A 10,650-nucleotide genomic window follows, 5' to 3' on the forward strand; every position below is an offset into this window, starting at 1 on the left:
TATATGTCACTGTCCATATACTTATGGAACTCTCTGTATTCAATGCCCCTCACATAGAGGTTTCATAACCACTGTTCACTTCATTTTAAAGGCACTGGCCAATAAACACAGAACCGAAATCATGTATTGTATTAAGTTTAATTCACAGTAGCTCATACATGTGTAAGCATGATGTTTTGCATTGATTTCTGAAAGAGCCTTGACTTATGATGAGATCTAAATACATGGGGTTTTAAAAAAATGGTTCTGGATGTCTATACTTAGGGATGCACTCTCATCATCACCTTTATATTAGCCTTTTTTTTTTATAGGCCTGTGTGAGAATTACACACATTTTCTTAATTTAAAAAATCAATAGCAAATTTTTAAAAAAGCTTTTATCAACTAAACAATGTCTTCCACTTGCCCTTTTTTGGGTTATGCACCAAGTTGTAGGCACTGCAGAGATCCAGCTTAGTGAAAACACTGAAAGGGTTTGAACAGTCAATTTTTTCAGTCCTTGATAGTCAATACTACCAGGATTTGCAAGTTGTGGAGCTGCATCCAAAAAATAAAGACACCCTTCAGACACCCTTCAGGCCCTCATTGGTATAGCCACTTGTCTAAACATGTGGGTCCAAGAATGGGAGCATAGACAAAGGTCTTCTGTCAGAGCCAGCCACAGCTGGGGCGGTGATAAGGGTTTCTCAGTCCTTCCTGACAGCTGGCCTTGTTTGTACCTCTATGAAGCTTGTGTGGAGTGGCATTCATTACACAATTTAGACTCTGGTGGACTCCAGTGCCATGGGCAACTTCATGGTCTTTGCCCTGGTTCTGGCTTCTTCCTATAAATGTCATTGCTTTTAAACTGCAACAGAGAGTCTCCATCTTCTCCATTAATGCAACTTTGAGGAACTTAAATGTGAAGCCATCTTGGCCCCTATTTTGGCCATCCCTGATAGTGTCACATTCTTTCTAGTAGAGGTCAATGCCTCTGAGGTAGAAGTAGAAGCAACTCTCTCCCAGAATGGGCCTGACAACAAGCTGCACCCCTGTGCCTCCTATTAACTTTTCAAGTTCTCTCTGACCACAAGTACCTGAAAAACATTCAGCAGGCCTAACGTCCCTCTTTTTTAATCACTTCCATTTCCTGCTGTCATACCACTCGGGCTTTAAGAATCTCAAATGCCATAATACAGTGGCCTGTTACACCCATCATTACCTCTGCCAAAGTTGTAGCCCCTCTCATATGGTTGATTGAGTTGGTGGTGAGAGGCATAAGGTCCAGTCTCATGTTTTCCATTTGACCTGCCACCCAGGAACTGCCTGAACCAGGAACTGTCTTTCTCTATCCTAATGCACCACCACTGTCCTAGTAATATTCGACAGATTCTCTAAAGCCTGTCAGTTCATTGCCTTGCCCAAGTTATGCTCAACCAAGAAACTGTAGAGCTACTTTGTAACCATATTTTCCAGATCTTTAGCATCCCACAAGACATTGTGACTAACAAAGTGTTATTGTGATAGCCAAACAAAGAGGCTGAACCTGGACCTGGAGATCATCCTGGTCAAATAAGAGCACACTACCATTGTCACTGGTCACTTGGGCATTCAACGCACCCATTACCTGTAATGAGAGAAAAATTGGTGGCTCACTACTAAAAAGCCTTTACTATAGCCAAGCTTCTGTTCAATCATATGGTTTTCTTTTACTTCATCATTCCAGATGAGATAGTAAGGAACCAGGATCTACAGTTAAAGTTGCATGTTCCACAAGTAAATGGGCAAGTGGAGAGATTTAACCATTAGATGCTTTCTGCATACTTTCTGTGCCACCAACATGGAGGCCTGGGCCCAGTTCTTACTATGGGCCAAATATGCTCAAAATTCCACCCATCACCTTGTCATCTCACCCCCTAAAATGAGTGGCTACTATTCACAATTCCCCTAAAACAAAAGCCCCACATGCTCCCCAGCCAAGAATAAGTGTTTTCACCAAATTGAGCAGGTTTGGGAACTCAAACACATGAAGCCCAAATATTTATTTATTTATTCTGAAATTTGTTTAGTCATATCCACAAATAAACATATCTCATACTATTTCATTGAAAGGTAGCTTCTAAAAATGGTATTGCATCATATGTATCATGCTGTCATTCAAACTTAAGTCAAGTCAAGTCAAGTTTATTTGTATAGCGCTTTTCACAACAGACATTGTCTCAAAGCAGCTTTACAGAAAACAACAGTGAAGGTGAATGGTGTGCGTTTGTCCCTGATGAGTAGCCGTGGCGACAGTGGCAAGGAAAAACTCCCTTAGATGATATGAGGAAGAAACCTTGAGAGGAACCAGACTCAAAGGGGAACCCATCCTCATATGGGTGACACTTAAGAGGGTGGGATTCATTTCTAAACAATATAAATGTCAGAGCATCTAGAATATAAAATATTAAAACTCTGTAGACAATTGAAGGAGTTCTGAGAAGATTTTCAGTAAAAATTTTCAATTACAGTTTTAGAGAAATTCTGAAAAACTGACCAGTTTAACCAGTTTGAATATTTTTATAGTCAATCAAGAAATTAACCATGCGTCCAAAGAGTATATAAGTGTTTATACTGGAATATGAAGCACTGGCAACCCATCCTAGGTGAATTCTTCAGCAATGCTTTTTTTTCCACTATTTCATATGAGTATGGGATTTTGAGACCCTCATATACTCCAAATTTTCCTATTATTCACATGACATGTCTTATACACGTTTTGTGTTGATACTTAAATGAACCTTTGTTGCAAACATTTTCATAATAACATTATAATTCAAATACCAGTAACTGTAACAGTAACAGTAGTCTGTTGCTCCTAAAAGAAATATCATATGCATAATGCTGTTATTCAAACAAAGGATCATGATCATTTTCCAAACTATAAAAGCACCAAAATTGTTTGGACCATAATTTGTTTGACTTTGGCATTTTATATTGAGAGTACAGAATGCCGTGTTCATGAACGTGATGGAGTTGAATCTCTCGGATCGCTGTGAGCATGTCTCCTGTCCAGAGAGATCTGTATCTCCTGCAGTTTATATCTTACTGTACGTGTGTTCAGCTGCTGTGGTTCTTCTAACAGTGTGTGGAAATCTGCTCGTCATCATCTCTGTTCTTCACTTCAAGCAGCTTCACACACCAACCAACATGCTCGTGCTCTCACTGGCTTTGTCGGATTTCCTCATCGGTGCTTTACTAATGCCGTTTATGTTCATCTGGACGATCGAGTCATGTTGGATGTTTGGAAGAAGATTCTACACATTTTCTTTGTTGATTGGTGGTGTTTTCTTGAGTCTATCCATCTATAATATTGCACTGATCGCTGTGGATCGCTTTTTGGCGCTCTCAAACCCATTTCTCTACACAAACACAATCTCTAGGAGGACCATGAGCATCGTGATTTATGCTAACTGGTGTATATGTCTGGTGTATGTTCTAGGGTTCTTTTATTTCAATGGAAACTTCCACACTTCTTCATTGTGTCCTGGAGAGTGTGTTTACATTATGAATGAGGTTTGGTATGTAATTAATCTTATAATAACATTTATATTTCCACTTTCTGTCATCATCATATTGTACAGTCGGGTTTTTCTGATCGCTAAGAAACACGCCACTGCTATCAGAGAGCTTAATAATCACACACGACCTCAAACACAGAAAATCACCTCCCACTCCATGAAATCTGAGAGAAAAGCAGCCAAAGTCCTCGGCATTTTAGTGTCTGTGTTTCTGGCGTGTTTACTTCCGTATTTTATTTACAGTTTGTTAGGCGACGTTATTGAACTACAGGCAGAAACTATTTTTAAATTAATTATCCTGTTTTATTTAAATTCCACCATTAATCCGGTTATTTACGCTCTGTTTTATCCGTGGTTTAGGAGGTGCATTAAAATAATTATAACTCTGCAAATACTCCAGACAGATTCTGCATTAATCAACGTTCTTACATGAGGTTTTTTTTTTACTCCTCTAATGATTCCTAAATGTCTTGTATTTTAGAAATTAAAATGAATATTACCTTTTGAAAAAAAAAATACCTCAAATTCCAATCTCAAGTTCTGTTTTTTTACTCTATAAATTCTAGTTCTATTATTGAGTTCATCATGGGGCTCTTGAAGGGATAAATATATACACTATTTGTCCTAAGAGATGGGATAACTGACAATTCTAGCCAGTCTGGATGCCCACAGTTGTACAGGACGTCTTTGGATGTCATTTTCCCTTTCACTTGAACTAGGAGACCCAAACCTGTTCCAGCATGACAATGTCCCTGGGCACAAGGCCAGCTTCATGAAGATCTGCTTTCCATGGGTTGGAGTAGAAATCTTCAGTGGCTTGCTATAGAACTCTGAACTCAACCCATCTGAACACCTTTGGGATGATAGTGAACGCTGATTGCACCCCAGGTCTCCTCACCTTATCTAGATCAGTACCCATTTAGGGGCTAAATGAGCACAGTTAATTACTTTTATGTGTTTGTATGTTAGTTTGTGTCTTACATCACTTGATATAAACTAACCTAGCATTTCCTAATAAATCAGGTTACACCCACAGACCATCGTGGCCTGATTTGTACCCCATTGTACAGTTGGGGAAATAGTTATATAATAATAATATTATAATATAAAAAATGTATTTGTATTTGATTAAATGAAATAAGTATTTGATCTCCTACCAACCAAGAATTACCAACCACACACCCAAATTAGTCCTGTACCTTTAAGAAATAACTCCTAATATCAACTCATTACTGTATGTGTACAAGCGAATCAGGGACAAGATTGTAGACCCGCACATGCGCGTCTGGAATGCGCTTCAGTAAGAAGCTTGGTGAGAAAGAGACCACTGTTGGCGTAACCATTCAAAAATGGTACAAGCTAAGTCAATCGCCCTCAATATGGAGCTTCATGCAAAATCTCACGGCATGAGGTATGGATGAGTCTTAGAACGGTAAGGATCAGCCCAGAATTACACGGGAGGAGCTTGTTAATGATCTCAAGGGAGCTGGACCACAGTCACCAAGAAAGCCATTGGTAACACACTGAGGTCTTTCTGTTCAAAAATGCATGTGAACAGGACCGTCTGAAGTTTGCTAATGAACCCCTGAATTATTTAAAGAATGCTTGGGAGAATGTGATGTGGTCTAATGAGATTGAAATTGAGCTTAACTCGAGTTTGAAGGCAGATAAATGCTGAATATGACCTGAAGAACAGCATCCCAACTGTCAAACATGGAGGAGGAAACCTTCTGCTTTGGGGCTGTTTCTCTGCTAATGGTACAGGAAGACTTCACCATATAAACTGGGCCATGCACTATAGAATCTTGGATGAGAACCTCCTGGCATCAGCCAGCCTTGTGCAGGTCTACAATCTAGTCCCTGATATCCTCTGACAGCTCTTTGGTCCCATGGTGGTGGAGAGGTTTGAATGGAAGAGGTTGATTCTGTGACTGGTGTCTTTTATACACATAATGAGTTGATTTTAGGAGAACTTTCTTGAAGGTACAGGACTAAATTGGGTGTGTGGGAGTCAGAATTTTTGCTAATTTGGTACGGAATCAAATAGTTATTTCATTCGATCAAATACAAATTAATTTATAACCTTTCTTTTATATTTTTTATGGATTTTTTGAAATATATATTCTGTCTTTCTCTGTTAAAATAAACCTCCCATAAAAATACCAGACTGTTCATTTCTTGGTAAGGTGGTAAATTTACAAAACCAGCAGGGAATTAATGAATTATTTCTCCCCATTGTATCATCTACACTGACATTCTGTATGTTCCTGCTTAATGACGGTCCTGCAGTCCCTGAGATCTGCCTGTGTTTTGAAATATGAGAATTTTGTTCTTTCTTTAGTTAAATATCAGGGTCCAGTTCTTGCATTACTGCTGCAACTGGTCCAGGTTCTGCTGCAACCTCTAAATTCTGCTTATACGTGAGTCATGAGTTCAAATCCCAACAACACAAGCTGACACTGTTGGGCCCTGAGCAAGACCCTTAGATCTGAAGTGTTCAGCTGGAATGAGATCATTCTGCTGCTCAGGACAAGTGTGTCTTCCAAAACATTTTGCAAAAATGATACGTGACTTTCCTTCAAAACACAGATCATCTGACAGATCAAATATTAATATCATTTACTTTTGATTAGCATTCTGCTGTTTTGTTTTGATTTAAAATATATTTTATAAGAAATAATGTTTTAAGCCACCAATTAAGTTTTTATTTATTTTGATTTCATTCTTATTTCTAGTGTCTGTAACAAGTCAAATTACTTTCTGGATAAAGAATAACAAAACAAATAATGCAAATATATTTATAGTAATACATTCATATATATATATATTTTATTTGCAATCTGTTACAGATGTTTTAGGGATTATTTAGGGATTGTTATTATACAATAACAATACAATAAAATTTTGTCACATAATTAAAGGGTATAAAGCTTTTTTTTTAAATCAAAGAACGTTGATTAATGCAGAGTCTGTTTTCAATATTTGCAGAGTTATAATTAATTTAATGCACCTCCTAAACCACGGATAAAACAGAGCGTAAATAAATGGATTAATCGTGGAATTAAGGCATACAACAATTATAAAATTAGAAACAGATTCTGTCTGTAGTTCAATAACGTCACCTAATAAACTGTAAATAAAATACGGAAGTAAACACGCCAGAAACACAGACACTAAAATGCCAGGACTTTGGCTGCTTTTCTCTCAGATTTCATGGAGTGGGAGGTGATTTTCTGTGTTTGAGGTCGTGTGTGATTATTAAGCTCTCTGATAGCAGTGGCGTGTTTCTTAGCGATCAGAAAAACCCGACTGTACAATATGATTATGACAGAAAGTGGAAATATAAATGAATATACAAGATCAATTACAGACCAAACCTCATTCAGAATAACAAAACACTCTCCAGGACACATTAAAAAATTCATGAAGCTCATATTGAAATAATAAAATGTTATGCTGTATGCCAGACACACACACCAGTTAGAAGAAACCACAGTGCACATTATCCTTGTAGAGATTGTGTTTGTGTAGAAAAATGGGTTTGAAAGAGCGACATAGCGATCCACAGAGATCAGAGTTACATTATTGATGGATGAGGCCAAAACTAAACTGCTAATTAACCAAAAACAAATGCAGAAACTTCTCCCTAAAATCCAGCACGACTCGATCGTCCAGATGAACACAGACGGCATCACTAAAACACCAATGAGGAAATCCGACACGGCCAGAGAGAGCACGAGCATGTTGGTCGGTGTGTGAAGCTGCTTGAAGTGAAGAACAGAGATGATGACGAGCAGATTTCCACACACTGTTAGAAGAACCACAGCAGCTGAACACACGTACAGTAAGATATAAACTGCAGGAGATACAGATCTCTCTGGACAGGAGAAATGCTCACAGAGATCCGAGAGATTCAACTCCGTCACGTTCATGAATACAGCAATTAAATCGAAGTCTACAGGATATTAAAAAGACTTTGAAATCCTAATTCTTAATCCAATGCATGAAATTTAGAGTCAGCTGTAATGTATTTATAGTTTAGAATTTGACCCCACCCCCAAGTTTGATTGGCACTTTTATACATGTGATCGCAAAACCCTAAGATGTTGTTTGGCAACTCCGTGTTTTTAATAAATGTAAGAAAAGACATGAAATGAAAACAAATGTTCATCAAATAAATAAAAAAATAAAAAAATAAATCAAAGTTTTGTTACATTTTATGCTTCAACATAATGATAAAATAACGAATAATGATTGGTTTAACTGAGTGAGTGATCGTGGAACTCTGACGATTGTCCAGGACACATAGTGTAGAACACTAATATACTTACTTCTTATAACCTGAACGTCCTCTATCATAGTGTAATACGGGAATGTGTCTCAGGACTGAATGAAAGAATGTTCACAGATGTCCAAGGCACTCATGCCACTGGAAAAAACAGGGTGTAATTTTACAGATCAGAGATCTCATCACATCTCGCACTGCACCACGCTGTCTGAGATCCTCCAGCACTGCTCCACTGGTACCACCTTCTCTCAGAATGAGCGGTAAGTACACTTCAAGGCTCTTCTCTGTTCTGGCACCGAGGTGGTGGAATGAACTTCCCCCTAGATGTCCGTACAGCAGAGTCCCTAAATTATCTTTAAGCGACGACTGAAGACCTTCATCTTCCTGAAATAATTAAATTAGCACTTTCCAAGTTTGTAGAATTTAAGAGTTATATTTATATGAAGTGTGTAATCTTGTGTACAGTGTAGATTTATTCATTAGCACTCAAAGCACTTTTGTACGTCGCTCTGGATAAGAGCTTCTGCTACATGCGTTTAATATAAATGTAAATGTAAATGGCATGCACTGCTGCACACAAGTGTACTTGGAGGAGTATCAATTTGGTGCTTTGTGTAGTTTGTATGACTGTTTACTCGGGCATTTGTCAGAAAGCAGACTGGTATGACCCAAGTGCAAGATGCAAACTGGATTATTTGTATAAATCTTTGATGAGACCCAAAGTGGAAAAGCTGAGTCCACAATTCCAAATACTGGGAAATAGAGTAACAGAGGGCAGAGCCAAAAACACAATCCGTGATAAACAGTCCATAATCCTAAAAACTACCAAACTGGTCCATGCAGGTCAGAACACCGGTCAAACACAACCAAAACACACACTCCCAAACCTGGAAGTGTGCACAACGTGAGCTGACAGTATTTCAGAGAGTGTTGGTCATGATATATCTTAATTTCAGCATTAATCTTGCTTACATATGCTCTGTTTTTACCTCTGGTTTAAAAGCTGCATTAAATGAAGTCATTCTTAATACATTTAATTCAGTCATTCTTTCATGCCTTTAAAACCCTTTAAAGATGCGTCGAAATATTTCATATATTAGAAATGAAAGATAAATATTGAAATATTTTATTTTATTGTGCTACACCATATAATATTGATATTAGCACGGTTATTTTGTGTATATACACGCCTAGGAAAAGTAATAAGTCTAGCCCATGGGAACTTTTAATGGTCTTAAAAACATATTACGGGTCAGGAAATATATAAGAATGAAACAAAAACTGTAGATCTGTTTCTTTCTCTATAAATTCTGCTTCTGTTTATGAGCTCATTTTGAGGCCCTTAATAGGTTGCATTTATACACTATATTTCCAAAATTGCGCTTGGACACGAGTTCTCCGGCCATGTCTGGTTGTTTCCCGAACTTTAACACCAACCTGGAGGCAGACAATTGTATAGGACGTCTTTGGATTTTGTCGTATGACAATGCTTGTTTGCGCAAAGCCAGCTCCAAGGAGATTTGCTTTATATGGGTTGGAGTTGAAGATCTTGAGTTTCTGCTGTAAAGCTCTGACATCAATTAGACTGAACATGAATCCTGGCTGTACCCCAGGCCTCATGACTTCACCTACATCGGTACTTGACTTTACTAACACCCTTGTGGCTGACGAATCTCCACAAATCTCCATATGATTTAAAATCCTGTGAAGTCAGATGCCCACAAAGTTTTGTCCGTATAGTGTGTATACAGTATTACTTTCATGTGTATAATTTAAACCTATAAATGGAAAAAGCAAATTTCTAGGCTGAATTAGACACTTCTTTGCAGTTGGTTGAAGGTGTGCTGTCGCATGCCTGCTTTAGGGAAAATCCCTGAAGGGAATTTCTATTATGGGTGGACAGACATTTGACTGCCCAGGCATCACTTGTCCAGCCAAGGCTGCACACATTCCACACTGTGCTACTCTACTGTTGGACCCATTCATAAATATTTTACCTTATGCATGAAACCTCAAACAATTTGTTCTGTCAAAAGACTGCATGAAGGAGATGAGGAATATCTCCTTCATGGGCCTTCATGGGTATCTCCTTCATCTCCTGGGTCCAAGATGGCGCCGTTGAGGTCGGCTGCCGTCACGACTGCTCTGGCTACGATTTCTCTTTTTTTGTTTATTTTATACTTTTATTTAAGTAGTTACACTTCCATCTACACAAGATGGACATCATTAGATATGACAGAGACACTCATATCTATTGGTGTACAATGCACTCACCTTTCGCCGTTTTTAAATCCGGACCCATGCTGGCCGAGCGAGATCCTGAGGGAGAACAAAGGACGCGACCTGTACAGGCGTCCGCGAGGAAAACGAGCCGGCGTCAGGAACAGGCTGAGGGCACGCGCACACCGCGCTCCCTTACCTAGTATCCTGTTAGCCAATGTACAGTCACTGGAGAACAAGCTCGACGACCTCAGGGCAAGGGTCAAGTTCCAGAGAGACATTCGGGACTGCAACCTTCTCTGCTTCACCGAGACATGGCTGAACCCAGCGGTACCGGACCACGCCATCCAGCCGGCCGAGCTCTTCTCGGTTTACCGCATGGACAGAACACTGGAGTCGGGGAAGTCTAGAGGAGGTGGAGTGTGTGTGATGATGAACAACCACTGGTGCGACAGCGCGAGCATCGTTCCTCTTTCACGCTCCTGCACACCAAATCTGGAACTACTGACCATCAAATGTCGGCCCTTTTATCTACCTCGGGAATTCAGCTCGGTCATTGTCAGTGCCGTTTATATTCCACCTCAAGCGGACACGGACAGTGCA

The 10,650-nt window shown here is 39.1% G+C and overlaps 2 pseudogenes across 2 annotated transcripts; one reads left to right on the forward strand and one right to left on the reverse strand.

Annotated features, from left to right (window-relative positions):
• Nucleotides 1-2,979: 2,979 nt before the first annotated feature.
• LOC310722305 (trace amine-associated receptor 6 pseudogene) lies at nt 2,980-3,972 on the forward strand (annotated as a pseudogene). The gene has a single exon. The product of its transcript is annotated as a trace amine-associated receptor 6 pseudogene (transcript).
• Nucleotides 3,973-6,482: 2,510 nt separating this feature from the next.
• On the reverse strand, nt 6,483-7,471 carry LOC310722181 (trace amine-associated receptor 6 pseudogene; annotated as a pseudogene). The gene has a single exon. The product of its transcript is annotated as a trace amine-associated receptor 6 pseudogene (transcript).
• Between the last annotated feature and the right edge of the window lie 3,179 nt (nt 7,472-10,650).

The sequence above is a fragment of the Silurus aristotelis genome, assembly GCF_946808225.1.
Source record: "Silurus aristotelis genome assembly, chromosome: 28".
Classification (NCBI taxonomy): Eukaryota; Metazoa; Chordata; class Actinopteri; order Siluriformes; family Siluridae; genus Silurus; species Silurus aristotelis.